Source organism: Pinus tabuliformis, chromosome 3_2, assembly GCF_031772625.1.
Source record: "Pinus tabuliformis cultivar Carrire ecotype Pingquan chromosome 3_2, CPIR1, whole genome shotgun sequence".
Taxonomy (NCBI): Eukaryota; Viridiplantae; Streptophyta; class Pinopsida; order Pinales; family Pinaceae; genus Pinus; species Pinus tabuliformis.
The window spans coordinates 1,256,066,832-1,256,080,020 of NC_142302.1; positions in this window are offsets into that span (position 1 = coordinate 1,256,066,832).

Sequence of the window (13,189 nt, forward strand, 5' to 3'; positions counted from 1 at the left end):
TTTTTTTTTGAAATTAGGTATTTTTCACAAAGATTCCAGATCTACAATTAGATTTTGCAGATCGTGCACCAGGACGTCCAGATTTGCGCCGCAAACTCGCTGCCCTGAAAAATTGTCTACAACCCCACTGATTTTTAGATCAGCGATATCTCCTTCATCTGGATTCCGATTCAACTGGTTTTTTTTTGAAATCGGCTATTTTTTCACAAAGAATTCAAATCTGCAATTATATTTTGCAGATCTTGCATCAAAACATACAGATATGATCTGCAAACTCGCCGCCCCCGAAATCCTACAAAAAAAAAAATTCTCCACTTTTGTGCCCAAGAAAGTGCTCTGATACCACTTATTGTATGAACATGCATACGGCTTGTGGAGTGTTCTCCTTCCTTAAGGAGTGAATGTATGGTGTTGCCCTACCTTAAGGGTTTTGATAATAAAGAAGCATTTCTATCTATTTCTATCTTATTATTTCTGGGTTTATTTCCATTATCATATATTTCTAGGTTAGAGCTACAACAAGTGGTACTAGAGCTATAACAAGTGGTATCAGAGCTACAAAAAGTGGTATCAGAGCTACAACAAGTGGTATCAAAGCTATAATAAGGGTTTTGATAATAAAGAAGCATTTCTATCTATTTTGATCTTGTTATTTATTGGGTATATTTGTATTCTCATATATTTTTGGGTCAGATCTATAACAAGTGGTATCAGAGCTATAACAGTCCATTTGAGTTAGCTTACAAAGATGTTCACTTGGCCACTATGACCCCTTTCAAATCAAATGACTGGATGAACGTGGTCTTAGATGAGTATTCTCAATCTTCTTGGTTGATCACTATTTCATCTCTTGATCCTTTCAATTTTTTTTCCTGCTGATGAGAACATTATGGAAACTATGTCATTAGAATAAATTCCATGGGATGATAGCCATCATCGTTCCTCCTTTCCTCCAAAAATTGGAACCATTGAGAATAACTTTAATACTTTGTTTTTACTTGAGATAGTTGATGACCTTGAAACTCCTATTTAAATTTATGATACTACATCTGAAAGGAATTTAGGGAATATATCTACAACTATTCCTATTGACATCTCAGTAAAACCTGGAATCATGGAAAACGTTCATATAGGTGCCTCTTGCTCTCTGAAGAAATTTGAACATATAAGGCCTTATTTCAATAATTTTGCAATATATTTTCTTGGACATATGAAGAAATGCTTGGAATTGACCCACAAATTGTAATTCATGAAATTAATACCTATCTAGATGCTAATCCTACTCAGCAAAGACTACGTCTTGTGCATCCACAAAAATATGCCACTATTAAAGCCGAAGTTGAAAAACTTTTGAAAGTTAGTTTTATTTATCACATTCCCTTGGCTGACAAGGTTTCCAACATTTTTCTAGTCACAATAAAACATGGTACTATCTGGGTATGTGTTGATTATAATGACATAAATAGGGCTTTCCACAAAGATAATTATCTAATCCCATTCATTGACCAAGTCGTCGATGGTTGTTCTGTAAATGAAATCTTCTCTTTCATGGATGGATTTTATGGTTATAATCAAATCAACATACTTTCGTTAAATAAACCTAAAACTGCTTTCATTTGTCCTTGGGGGACCTTCACTTACTAAAAGCTTCCATTTGGACTCACGAATGATGGTGCAATTTTTCAAAGAGCGATGGCTTATGTGTTTCATGGTATCAAACATGTCGTATAACCGTATCTTGACAATTTACTTGCACATTCTATGAAATGACAAGATCATCCTATACATTTATGAGTTATCTTCTTATGGTGTAGCCATTACAATATTCATTTAAATATGCATAAATGTGTCTTTTGTGTGGAATCTGGTTGTTTACTAGGATTTATCATTTCTAAGCAAGGAATCCGAGTCAATCCATTGAAGGTAGAGGTTATTTTGAATGTTCCTCCTTCCTCTAATCTACACCAACTCCAAAGTTTGCAAGGAAAGGCAAACTTTTTACGTCGTTTCATTCCTAACTACACTGAGCTTACTAAGGGTTTCACTCGACTATTGAAAAAATGGGTTCCTTTCATATGGGATGACATCACCCAAAATCCTTCGATGCTTTAAAGGATGTGTTGACCCACATGCCTTTGTTACATCCCCTTGATTATCATCGAGGTTACTTCTTGTATCTAGTTGTGTAAGAAGATGATTGGAATGATGAACATGTGATATACTATCTTATTAGGAATATTAGCTCTTCTAAAATCAAGTATTCACATGTGGAAAATTTTTCCTTGGTAGCTATTCAAGTTGTCCAACGGTTTTGTCACTACATTTTTGTTACACAAAACCACTCTGATTTCTTATTGTAACCCCATGCAATATATTATCACTTGAAAATCACATGGGGGGGAATATTTGAAATGGATTATAATCCTTCAAGATTTTAATTTAGAATTTATCAAGTGCAAATCTAAGAAATATTTGGTTTTTGTCAAACTAATATGTGACCTTCCCTACAGTGATATAGACATGGTGGAAGAAGATTTGATCCCTAATGAATCAATTTTTTTGATCAATTCTTCAGATCCATGGTATTTGGATATTATTGTTTATCTCCAAACTTAAAACTGTCAATGCAAATTACCTTGTATTGTACGTCATCGGATCCGATACCAAACCCATCAGTATCATATTGTTGGCGATACCCTTTATCGTCAGGTTGTCAATCTAGTTTTTTGATGATGTTTAACACACAAAGAAGCTAAAAAAGTTTTGAATGATTTCCATGCTAGAGCATGTGGTGGTCATATGTTCAGGTATGCCATTGCCCAAAATATCTTGTGCACTAGATATTTTTTCCCTTCTCTCTTCAAAGATTGCATTGTTGCAGTCTAAAAATGTCATGCTTGTCAAATATATAATCATAAAATATGCACAGCTCCTACTTCACTATATCTTATAGTTATCGTCGACCCTTTTATGAAATGGGGAATTGGTTTCATGTCATGTAACCCTCTCTCAACCAAGGGGCATGGGTATATTATCATTGCAGTCGAATATTTTACAAAATGGGCCGTGATGATGCCTACATTAAATAACGATGGGAAAATCATAGCCTTATTCATATTCAACCATGTAATTGCTAGACTCAATGTCTCCCAAGCCTTTGTCACCAACCATGCCACCCATTTTCAAAATTTTATGATGTTGGAGCTAACTACCAAATTGTATTTACGCCATGATAGCTCAACTCCTTATTATCCATAGGCTAATGGCCAAGTAGAAGTTGTAAACAAAGTTTTGACTACCATGCTTTAACGAATGATAGGGATTCATAAAATGAATTGGCATCCATGAATTTTTTGACATTATGGGCATACTATACCTCAGTGAAAATAACTACCAAATTTACACCTTTTCAACTTGTATACAATTTAGAAGTTGTCTTACCAATTGAATGTGAAATTCCATCCATGAAACTAGCCATCAAATTACTCCCTGCTACTTCTATCGAGGAATAACGTTTTTAATATTTAGCACATTTAGACAAGACTCATTATGATGCCAGTCTAGATAACAAGACCCACAAAAAACATATTAAATCATATTTTGACAAAAAATTTAATCCTCGAGTTTTTTTTTAAAGTGACTTGGTCCTTTAATATGATCAAGAGCACGATAAGCTAGGAGCTGGTAAATTCGAGCCTATGTGGCATGTCCCTTACATCGTCAAATATGTACTTGTAAAAGGTTCCTATGAGTTGGTGGATTATGGTGGAATTCCCTTGTCTGAGCGTAGAAATGGGATTTATCTTAAAAAGTACTATGCTTAGGTTTTCTACATATGTACTTTGTACATTGTTGTACCATAGTTTTGGTGTATTGCAATTTTTTATTTTTCAAAAGGTTTTTGTCTTTGTTTCTTATCTTGTGTTATACTTGGTTTGTAGATGTCGATGTTCTCTTTAACTTATGTTGGCTTTGTTGATGGTGCTAGCCATAATACTCATAATATTGATTCTGTTGCATGGGAAATCTATACGCCTATTGATGAGTTAGTGAGTCTACATGGGATATGTCTGGGTCATACAACTAACAACATTGCAAAATATAGTGCAGTAATATAAATATTATCCAATGCCATTAATTTTGGTATTCATCGTTTGGTCGTTACACTAGATTCCCAACTCATAGTACTATAATTAAGCAACATTTATTATGCCAAAAGTCCTTCAATTTTAATAATGTTTCTAAGGGTTCATCACTTGGAAAGAGATTTTGATTACTTAGAATATCAACACATTTTGAGAATTCTAAATACATTATTTATGCATTAGAAAATTATGTATTATATAGAAATTTGCAGAATTTGTAAAAAACCATTACATGCATACATTGTACAAAGATAAATAGCTCAAATAGAAATAATATTGATAGATAGTTTTTTCAAAGAGTTTTACAAAACAAAAAAGTGTTCAAGACACATGGGGCTTCCGAAATTTATTTATATTATATTTGGTGATAGTACCAAAAAAAATCCATCCCTAAATTTCTAAGCCCTAGGCATGATTCTCTCGGTAACAAACTACATCCCATGATACTCACCGAAGCAACTAGTTTATCCGCCTAGGTACTCCTACAATACGTCTTTGGTAACATAGAGGGATATCATCAATCTATAAATTAAGAATGCCTCGAGTAAGTCGTTCAAGGTTTTTCTCAATTTCTCCAAGTGCCTCGGTGCTTCCGGATTATGTTCACCTATCTCAACCTGTTGTTGGCCTGCCTTTGAGTAAGTAGCATTCCAGTTGGTGGTACTGGTCTTACATATCCATGATAATTTAAAGTTAGTATTGATACGAAACTAAAAATGTGTAAAAATCAAATATGTTGAAAAGAAAAAAAGGGTTTTTTTTCCTGATTTATGCCATTGCATTCCCTCAGGAAGTACTACATCTGGATCTCCTCAAAACTTCATCCTTGCATATGGGTAATATTCGATCATCATGATTTGATGTCACAACCACATGAAGGAATTATGATTGAAAGACATAATTTCGTTGCCACCATGGTGTGCCATCAAATATATCCATCTCCTCATCCAAGGCTCTCTCGGTCTAGGAATCTCCACTATTACACTCTAAGAATGAAGTAGTGGTACTCTCTTAAGGAAAATAGACACCAAGATCGAATTGTAACCAAAGTGTTTTAGTTGACTTGTTTTTCATCTTGTAATTTGTTCTTTCATACTAATTAAGAGCCCCTCACACTAGTTAAATATTGTTGGCTCTATGCAATCAAGATCATATTGCATCTAAGCCTTTGTGGCCAAGTTTGGAGTCGTGCTCCTAGCAACACGGATGATAGTGAACAAAATGGTTTCTACTGGAAGATATCTTTTGTAATTTATTTCCATCTCTCCATTTTTAGTTTTTCGTGCTCCCTAGACACAATATTCAATGATATAGTAGTCAATGGGTTCACCACTCCCTCTATGGTCATCTACTGAAACCCTGGCTCCTCTTCGTGATAACCTGGTTAAGAAATAAATATCCTCTACCTCAATAATGAGAGCATGAGAGCCAATATGAAAAAATTGTTCATTTACATTCCAAGTTCTAAGTTCACTCTCATCCCTAGAATCATGAAAAATTTTACTAGCTCGCATTCTCGGAGTGCCAACATGGTGTTGGTATCATTAGTTGCAATGAGATCTTGTACCTCATGCTCTCTCTCTCTCCGTTCCAACCTTTTGATGGTTGAACAACCTGCTAAGTTAGCAACCTAAGAGGATTTGAACCAGTGACCTATAAGGAGTGCTTAACAAACATTAAATCCAAAACAACCTGTTAATAGCAAGAGGAAAACATGTTAGCTAACAAACATTAAATACACTGAGTTATTTCCATGAAAAATTTAAAAAAAATTGTGCCTTCCATGGTCATCGTAGTTGTCTTTTAGAGAGAGTGTGATTCTATCGCAACTGTGTCTTCCAGGATTTTTGTCAATATCAATTCGACATAGATCCTGATATGGCATGCCTACGAATTATAGGAATTAAGGACATTTATTATTATTGTTTTTACCATTTTACTTATTCTTCAATAATTAATCATTTTTTATATGAACTTCTGGGAAAATGTGATGATTTTTGGTCTAAATGTGTAGATAACAGGCTAAAATATTGAAATACCTTCCATCTCACATATTGTAGAAAGTATAGGCGGTCTTGAAACTCAGAACTATAGTTTCCCAAAGAAATAATGAGTTCCTCCCTTCTCCTTCCTCAAGAGCTTCCAGGAACTTATTCTTTATTGTTCCCCAAAATAAAACTAACTTTTACAACCAAGGGTCATGAAGCTGAATCGATTCCCATTCTCCACAAAACAAGGGACACTGAAAAATATATTTACAATAGAAAATAACTTCTCTAACTTATTTTGAAAAAAAATCAAACTCACTCCTAAATTAAACCTTAAGAACTTATTTAAAAAAAAGTAATCCAACATTACCATGTGATCATCCCATCACATTGGTAAACTCTTGTCCAACTCTTCATATCTTATGCTCAGCTTATGCACCTGCATTGGGATTCCCATGAAAGAAATATTTATGAGCTCCTGCTCATAAGGTCTTCTACAGAATAACTTGCTTTATGTAGAGATGCAACATTCATCCAAGTAGAATCCTCAATCGAATGACCTTTCCACTTCATGAAGTATTCCATATATTCCTTCCCTCTAGTCTTCTTTGCAACCTCTATGACCAAAATCTTTTCTAGCTTACAATGTTTTTGCAATAGGAATTTTTTTATCCACTGCATCTCATTGACTTCATCAATGTCTTCCTTTGGTATAGATGAATCTTTGTCACTAGATGGATAAGGATACAAATCACTCACATTGAAAATTGGTGAAATACCTATACCTGTAGGTAACTCTAGTTCATAAGAATTTTCAAAGAACTTATGTAGTATCTTGCAAGGACCTATTTTCTTCATCTTAATTTTTGATACTCCTTTCTTGGAAATCTCTCCTTTCTTAGGTGAGCCAAGACCATGTATCCCACCTCAAAGTTCACTTTTCTTCTCTTTAAATATACTTTATGCTTGTAGTTGGAGCTATTGAATTGTAACCTCTACCTAACTGGTTCATGTAACTCACTCATTGTTGCTATAAAATATTCTTCTTCAACACTTCTTTGTTCTAATATGCCCAAATATCGCAGTTCACAAACTCCCCTAGGATGCATTCCATACAAAATATGAAATGGGATTTTCCCTGTGCTCCTATTTGGCGAATCATTATATGCAAACTCAACTTGAGCTAATACATGATCCCATTGCTTGGGATGATCACCCACAAGGCTTCTCAATATATTCTTGATACTTCTATTCACCACTTCTATCTGTCCATCAGACTATGGATGGCAGGCTTGGTTAAAGTTTAACATGGTTCCAAATTTCTTCCACAAGATTCTCCAAACATTCCCTGTAAACCTTGTGTCCCTGTTAGAAATTATACTCTTCAACGAACCCTATAATCGAACAATCTCATTGAAAAACAAATTAGCCACATATGTAGCGTCACTAGTTTTGTAACATGGAATAAAATGAGCCATCTTTGTAAATCTATCCACAACTACAAGTATTGAACCATTACCTCGTTGAGTATTTAGTAAACCAAAAAAAAAATCCATACTCACCGAGTCCCATGGTCTACTGGGAATGGGTAAAGGAGTATATAATCAAACATTTTGACTTCTTCCTTTCGCATGCTGACACACTCTGTACCTACTCACATATTCCTCCACATCCAATTTCATCTTTGGCTAGAAATAAAAATGATTCAGCTACCCAAGTGTCTTATCAACACCCAAATGTCCTACCAATCATCCATTGTGCTTTTATATTATCAAGTTATCTCTCATAGAATAGTTGAGATACACAGTTGGTTGCTCTTGAATAAAAAACCATCCTGCAACATTCTTTCCATGGGCTACTATCTCTATTTATAATATTCTTGCATGCATCAAAGGCTTCTTGAAAACCAACATCAACTTCACACAAATCCTTTAAATAGTCAAAGCCTAAAACTTTCATTTGACTCTCTTGTGTGATCAAACATCTCCTGCTTACGGCATCGACTACCTTGTTTGCTAGTCCACTTATATGCTGCAGAAAAAAGGTGAAACTCTACGAAAATTCAACCCACTTGGCCTGCTTATGGTTCAACTTGTGTTGTTTCATTATATACTACAATGAAGAATTATTAGACAATAAAACAGACTCATTAGGCATTAAATAGTGCCTCCAATGTTTCAAAGCTTGAACCACAACATAGAACTCTTTGTGATAAACAAAGTATTTATGTTTTAAGTAACTTAAATTCTCGCTAAAATACACAATAGATTTATCTTCTCAGATCAGTAAAAATCCAATGGATATCCCACTGGCATCACATATTACTTGGAAAATCTAATTGAATTCAGGCAACTTCAATATTGGTCTCTCACTGATCTTCCTCGTCAATAGCTGGAAAATTTTCTCTGTTTACGTTTTCCAAAAAAATTGTTGTCTATCCTTCTTGATTGTATCTATGATAGGTCAAAAAATACCATTGAAGTTCTTGATAAACTTTCGATAGAAGATTTCTATGCCATGATGGCTTCTAACTTAGAGAATTCTCTTGGGTGGAGGCCAATTCACAATTGCCTCTATTTCCTCAGGATCCATTTTCAATCTATCTTTTGAAATGACAAAACCTAAGTATACTAACTCAGGTTTCATAAAAGTACATTTCTTCAGGTTAATTAGCAACTTTTATTGCTACAATATCTCCAAAACATATATCACATGTCTAAGGTGCTCTTCTTTAGTTTGACTGAAAATTAAGATATCATCCAAGTAAACAATAAAAAACTTACTAATGAAATCCTTAAAGACCTCATTCATCAATCGCATAAAGGCACTGGATGTATTTCTTAGTCAAAAGAGCATGACTGGCCATTCTCACAATCCATCATTGGTCTTGAAAGCTATCTTCCACTCGTCCCCTTCTCATATCTGAATTTGATGGTAACCACTTTTCATATCAATATTTGAAAAGTAAGCCACTCCACTCAAACAATCCATCATGTCATCCATCCGTGGCAATGAAAATATATATCTAATCACGATCATGTTGGTTGCTCTGGAATCTATACACATCATTAACTCTCCATCCTTTTTTGGACTTAATATGGCAGGCACAACACATGGACCCAAGCTCTCCCTTATCAACCCTTTATCTAATATATCTTGAACCTGCTTCCTTATTTCTTCATTCTCCTTGGGTGTCATTAGATATGCATCCTTATTTGGAAGGATTTCTCTTGGTATCAAACTTATATGGTGGATGATGCTTATTTTAGGTGGAAACTCACTTGGAAAATCATATACTACAATATCATTAAATTCATGCAACATTTCCCGAATTTCAATAGGTAAATTTGAAATTTTAGTGTGCAAAAGTATTACCTTTGGTTTACATATTACCACATAGTTAACCTCCTCTTTCTCCATTTTTTGTAAAAATTATTTACCACTTAAAAACAATGCTTTGGGGCTGCTTGTTTCAGTTGCACTCTCTTCCCTCAATGGTACAAGAGTATGTTTGATGCCATCCTTTTAGAACTTGTAGAAATTTCTCTCTCCATCATGTATCAATTTCCTGTCGAATTTCCATGGTCAAACCAAAAGGATGTATCAGACCTCCTTTTCCATTATATCATAAATTACCTTGCTCTTATATTTTATTATCTTACCTTGTCCTTATATCTGCCTATCTGGAACTCAACTTCACTTTTCTTATTCATTAACATTTGGTGTCCCTTTTGCAGCCATGACACTTTGTATGGCGTTGGATGTTTAATCCTTTTCAATCCCATTTTCCCACCATTTCTAAATAAATGAGATTGTTAGTGCTTTCAATTTCAATCACTACCTTGTAGCAATTCCCTTTTTCTTTGCACATAGTCTTAAACAAGGACCTTCTTTGGGATGGTTCAATAGTTTCTTTGGCTGGATTCAACAATACTTTATTCATCATCAAGGCCTCTTCAGTTTCTGACATATCTTCTACCTCGGGCATTTGCACTTCTGATGGTTCTAGTTGAACTAAGTGTGCACCACATTGTTCCATATTCTCATTCTTTGTACACTCAAAAGCTCTGTGACACATTTTTCCACATTTGTAGCACCAAAAAATAATCTCTCTGCCTCTTCCTCTACCTCTCTGGTAAGGTATTCCTCCTCTGGTGCCACCTTCTTTCTCCGACTACCCTTGCTGTTTTGAGCTGCCTGCACCATTATTTTGAGCTAGAATATTTCCTCTTGTAGTTTACTGTCCTTTCCCTATAGCAAAACCACTCCCTCTACCTGAGTTCTGCTGTCTTGCTAGATTTTCTTCTGCCCTTAAGGAATGATGGTATGCTTCTTCCATGGTCCTTGGAGAAAGAATGTTGATTTCATCTTGAATATCCATTCTTAAGCCATTAATATACCTTGTTTCCTTTTCATAACCTTCTCTCAAGTTAAAGTTGAAAAATTCTTCAGTATATTCTTTTACTGTCAGTGACCTTTGCTTGAGGTTCTGAACCTATATGTAGAGAGTTAACTGGTAATATTTTGGTAAGAATATACTCTTCATATTTTCCACCATCCTGTCCCAACTTTTGATCAATGTCTTATTCTTCTTTATTCTCTCATCCTGCACATTGTCCCACCATAGTTTAGCATGGCCCTTCAACCTTGTTATTGCAAACTTCACCCATTTTTCATCGTCCATTTCTTCATATTCAAAATACTTCTCCAACTCAATGATCCAATCAAAAAAAATTTTAGCTGCCAGGCTGCCATCATAGGTAGATGACTCGGGATTTGGCATTGAACTTGATCCTAACAATTATCTAAATAATTTGACTTTTGGAGGTTCCTCAGCAGGTGTTTCCCCTTCTTCCTTAGCTTCTTCTTTAGGTTAAGTAATGTCTCCAGCCTCAGGATCTCGTTGTCTTCCTACCTCCATGGCCTCCAGATGAGCTTGTAGTCTCCTTATCTCTGCTCTGAGCTGTGCATTACCCACGGGTCTTCCTCCTTGACCTTGTGCTCTTCTTGTTTGCATACCAATATTCTTGCTATGATAAAACAAATTGGTGCAACAAATAGGAAAAAAAAGGAGATTTCAAAGTGAACACACAATCTTCCAATTTTTCGTCAGTTGCTACAAAATGATTTTGTAGTGTCCTTTCTCTAATTTACTGTATAGTCTCTACATAATGATTTGGTAGCATTGTTCGCTATAATATAATTTGGTAGCACACTTCAAAAAAAATTGTATTGCAATTTTGGGGATGATGAATCGACTCGGCTCTTTTCCAATCCAACTCTCAACATCCCCAACTTGCTCCTCAATGCAATTTACAATCTACCTTGTCTTTCTTCTTTGGAGTTGTAATGATAGTTCAAATTTGACACTCAAAAACCAGTAAAAAATGGTTTGTTCGTATTCAAATCAAGATACTTTGTTCCAGTTTACCAGTGTTGAAATCACTACACAAAACCACACACTCGTTGTGCTAGAACACAAAGAACATTACTTCATAGGGCTTTAAATCTAATACACAACAATAAAAAAGAGAAATGGATTCTCACATAATGACAAGAGTTCAATTTCTTAATATAAATTGGTTCACAACTTACATGTTTTCAAAATGATCAAATGCATAGGAGTGAAATTACAAGTAATAATAGTTCATAAGTAGAAATCAATTTGCTTCAACCACAAGTTTTCTATTCAATCTAAAACCACACCAACTTGCAGTCCCATATTGTATTCATTTATGCCATTCACACAGAAATACCTTCCAGTTCACACATATTGGAAAGTACATACACGTCTCCAAACTTAGAGTTGTAGTTACAAAGAGAAACAATGAGTTCCTCTCTTATCCTCCCTCGAGAGCTTCTAGGCACTCATGATTTATTGTTCCCCAAAAGAAAAATCAATTTTACAACCAAGGGTCATGAAGATGAATCGATTCCCCTTATCCACAAAACAAGGGCAACTGAAAACTATATTTACAACAAAAAATAACTTCTCCAACTTATTTAAAAAAAATCAAACTCACTCCTAAATTAAACATTCAGAATTTATTAACATTTTTTTCTTTTTTCTAGCATTACCATGTGACCATCCCATCACATTAGTAAGCTCTTGTCCAACTCTTCATATGTTGTGCTTTTCCTATGCACCTGCATCAGAAATAGTTGGGAAAATCGAAAAGAGATGTATAAATTCTGTATTTGAAATGACACCAAGTCACTCTTGAACATGACACTGTGTCACTCCTCATGTTAGGGTTGGGAAGTACACTTGTATCTCTATTGATCATGCCTCATTGAAAGTATTCATATTGGTCTTTGGTCCCATTTTGGTTTAAGTGTTTCCAAGTTAATTTTCATGTCGTCAATATGTTCAAGAGATGTTTAACCTGAGTCAAAAAAAATGCAGCATTTAAATCCTTTTATTACGTCAACCATCCTTGAGTCAGTCCCACCCCTGAGTCAGTCTCAAATCATTCATGTTATGTTCTACTTCAAATATTGATTCCTGTTTTGTATCATTTATGGGGGATACATAAATACCCTCCTGCAATATGTCTCTTCCTATTGAATTCATCACATTATCTAGGAAGTTGATTTAGAAACACGTTCAGTACTTTGGGACTTATATGCCTTAATGACATGTCTCCTTGATTTCGATGATAGGTTTACAATATTGACCTTTGATATAATGATTCTATGGGTTTTCAAATTTATATCACTCATTCACACCCCATATAATTTCTAGAGTAACTTGAGGTCCATTTTTATTAATGGTGTTTCCTCTTATATCTATTAACGATTCTCATCATCGATCGGTAATCAGATGATTTTTTCCATGTTTGACTTCAAGACGTTTATTCACATGGGTAGATTTTTACTATGGACTGATAGAGATGAAGACCCAGGATCTTGTTTGTGTTGGAAATACTGAGGGGGGGGTGGTGAATCAGTATTTCTTACAATGTTTATTCTAGTGATTGCCAAAAGCATATATAGATGTGTATGTGTATACGCAGAACACTAAAACCAACAACTGGAATAAATGCTTTTATTAAA